This window comes from Cervus elaphus, chromosome 18 (assembly GCF_910594005.1).
Source record: "Cervus elaphus chromosome 18, mCerEla1.1, whole genome shotgun sequence".
Taxonomy (NCBI): domain Eukaryota; kingdom Metazoa; phylum Chordata; class Mammalia; order Artiodactyla; family Cervidae; genus Cervus; species Cervus elaphus.
In genome coordinates, this window is record NC_057832.1 from 51,895,664 (window position 1) to 51,899,245 (window position 3,582).

Consider the following 3,582-nt stretch of genomic DNA (forward strand, 5'->3'; position numbering starts at 1 on the left):
GAATACTGGAGTGGGTAGCCTTTCCCTTCTCCAGGGGATCCTCCCAACCCAGGGATCGAACTCAAGTCCCCCACGTTGCAGGCGGATTCTTTACCAGCTGAGCCACCAGGGAAGCCCAAGAATATTGGAATGGGTAGCCTATCCCTTGTCCAACGGGATCTTCCAAACCCAGGAATCAAATTGGGGTCTCCTGCATTGCAGGTGGATTCTTTACCAACTGAGCTACTAAGGAAGCCCTTACACTCTTAAAAATTACTGACAAATCCAAAGACTTTTTGCTTGCATGGCTTGTATCTATCGTTATTTACCATTTTCAAAATTAAAACAGAAAAAGTTTAAACACTTATTTGTTAATTTATTTCAAGGTAATGATAATAAATCAATTACATGTCAATCTAAATATTTCTATAAAAAATATTTTCCATAACAAACAAAAAATAGTTTAAAGTGTAGAATTGTTTTGAATCTTTGCAAATCTCTTTAATATATGGCTTCTAGAGAATGGACGGGATTTCTGCTTCCAAAATAGATGGGAAAAACAGCAATCAGATTTACCATCCTGCATGAATCATCTAAGAGACAGGAAAAAATATACAACGGCAGATTAGATGTGGAGAAAGAAAAGATCAGTAAACTTGCTATCATGATTGAAACCATACAAAATGAAACACAGAGACAAAAAGCTGAAAAAAAGTGAACAGAACACCAGTAATCCTTGGGAAAACTCTAAGTAGCCTAATATACATGTATTTGGAATCCCAAAAGCAGATGAGGGGCAGAAAACAATTTAAGAAATAATGGCCAAGGTTTTACTAGAATCAAATTTGATAAAATTTATTAAATGGGCTTATTAGCCCATTAGATCTAAGAATCTTAATCAGTTCCAAGAACAGGAAACAAATAAAGACACACCAAGTCACTTCATAAACAAACTGCTTAAAACTAGCTGTCTGAAAACAAAGGCAAAATAAAGACTGTTTCAGACATACAAAAGCTAAAGGAATCTGTCACCAGCAGATATACACTAAAATAAATACTAAAGGAAATCCTTCAAAGGATAGGAAATCTAGATTTACACAAAGGGATAAAACAGATCAGAACTGGTAATTATGTCAATAAATATAAATACTTCTTTATATTGTTTAAATACATTTAAAAGACAGCCAATTATTCAAAGTAAAAACAACTACAGTGTACTGCGGAATTTAAAACATATGGAAACAAAATGTATGACGCAACATGAATTTTCAGAGGGAAGAAATAAAAGTATATTATTATTACAGAATTCTTCTACTATATGTGAAGTGATATAACACCAATTGAAAGTAGAATATGGTAAGTTTAAGATGTATATTATAAACCCTAAGGCAACCACTGAAACAAAATAAATACTATAAGCCAACAAAAATGATAAAAAGTATCATAAAAAATGTTCAACCCAAAAGCAGGCAGAAAAAACATAAAACAAGAAATTGATGGAACAAATAGAAAACAAATGTCAACAGGGCAGACTTAAATCCAAACATATCAATAGCAACATTTTATTTAGATGGTCTAAACTTCCCAATTAAAAGACAGAGATGGGGCTTCTCTGGTGGCTCAGTGGTAAAAGAATCCACCTGCCAATGCAGCAGACACGGGTTTGATCCCTGATCTGGAAAGATCCCACTTGCTGTGGAGCAACTAAGCCTGTGCGCCACAACTACTGAGCCTGTGCTCTGGAGTCTGGGAACCAGATCTTCTGAGCCCTCACGCTGCAACTACTAGAAGCCCACACACCCTAGAACCTGTGCTCAGCAACAAGAGAAGCCACCACAATGAGAAGCTTGCACAACACAACTAGAGAGAGGCCCCCGCTGGCCACAACTAGAAAAAAGTCCATGCAGCAACAAATAGCCAACACAGTTGAAAATAAATAATAAATTAAAATTTTTTTAAAAAGAGAGATTAGGAGACTGTATAATAAAGCAAGACCTAAATACATCCCGGATGCCAAAAAACTCACTTTAAAAATGAAAATACAAATTGGCTGAAAGTAAAAGGATGTGATAACATATGCCATGCTAGTACTAACCAAAAGAAAGCCAAAGTGGCTATATATTAATATCAAACAAAGTAGATCTCGGAACAGAGAATATTAATAGGGATAAAGAGGGTCATTTCATAATGATAAAGAGACCAATTTATTGGAAGTTCATAACAAGGCTAAACACATATGTACCTAATAAGAGAACATCAAAATAAACGAAGCAAAAACTGATAGAAATAAAAAGAGAACTGTTATTCTCTTGAATAACAATTATATTTGGAGGACCTCCCTAGCTGTCCAGTGACTAAGACTCTGTGCTAGCAATGAAGAGGACCTAAGTTCAATCTCTGGTCAGAGAACTAGATCCCACATGCTGCACCTAAGAGTCTGAATGCCACAACTAAAGATCCTGCATGCTATGATGAAGGCACAGCCAAATAAATCAGTATTTTTAAAAAAAATTACATTTGGAGATTTCAACACCCCTTCCTCAATCACTGATCGAGAAAGTAGAGAATTTGTAAGTAAACAGAAAACTTGAACAATACTATCAACCAATCTGACCTAATACTTATCACACACTCTAGGCTCAGCTGGTAAAGAATCTGTCTGCAATGTGGGAGACCTGGGTATGATCCCTGGGTTGGGAAGATCCCCTGAAGAAGAGAAAGGCTACCCACTCCAGTATTCCAGCCTGGAGAATTCCATGGACAGTCCATGGGGTCGCAAAGAGTCGGACACGACTCAGCAACTTTCACTTTTCACTACCAAACAACAACAGAATACAAGTTCAAGTGTACATGGATTATTTAAAGGTAACATCACTGGGTGGAATCTGAAACCATATTTTACATATTTTATGCTGCTACATTAATATACATCGATCCATATTACACTTGCAGATTCCTGAAAGAGTCTTGGTAATGTCCAAAATGCCCTGAATCACACTTTTCAATGGCAGATCTAGGTTATTCAATCTTTTATCAACTGAGATGCAGGCAACTCCTGGGGCCTAGCTGACCCTAAAGAATCTGTGACAAAGTAAAGAAGGTAATCCTCATGCTGATTTAAAGACTAGATTCCCTGAGTAGTTTGTATCAGTTCAATGTCTGCAACAAATTACCATGCTTTCCTGTTTAAATATCCTCTTGAAACAAAGTACCTAAAAGACCTGCTGTACCTCTGCCCCACAGATAAGCACTCTGGGAAGCAGAGACCGGCTAAACATCACCGACAACACTCAGCTGACATATTCTGGCTGAACGTACCAACAATCTTTAAGTCCTGATGCAGGAACAATATTACTCACAGGTGCTGTCAGCCGCTAACGAGGATCACCAGGGTCTCCAGGTATGAGAAGCGCCAGGAAACTAATAAATGAAAGAGAAAACAGTGGTACATTATTTAGGACACAAAATTTTCAGTTGTCAACATAGAAAACACATTTCTCCTAGCCTCTAAAATCATGAATCCACTGGCAATGTTTCAACACTGTCTAAATGCTTCTGATAATGAAGACCAACATTTTAATAATCACAATTCTGGTTCCCCAA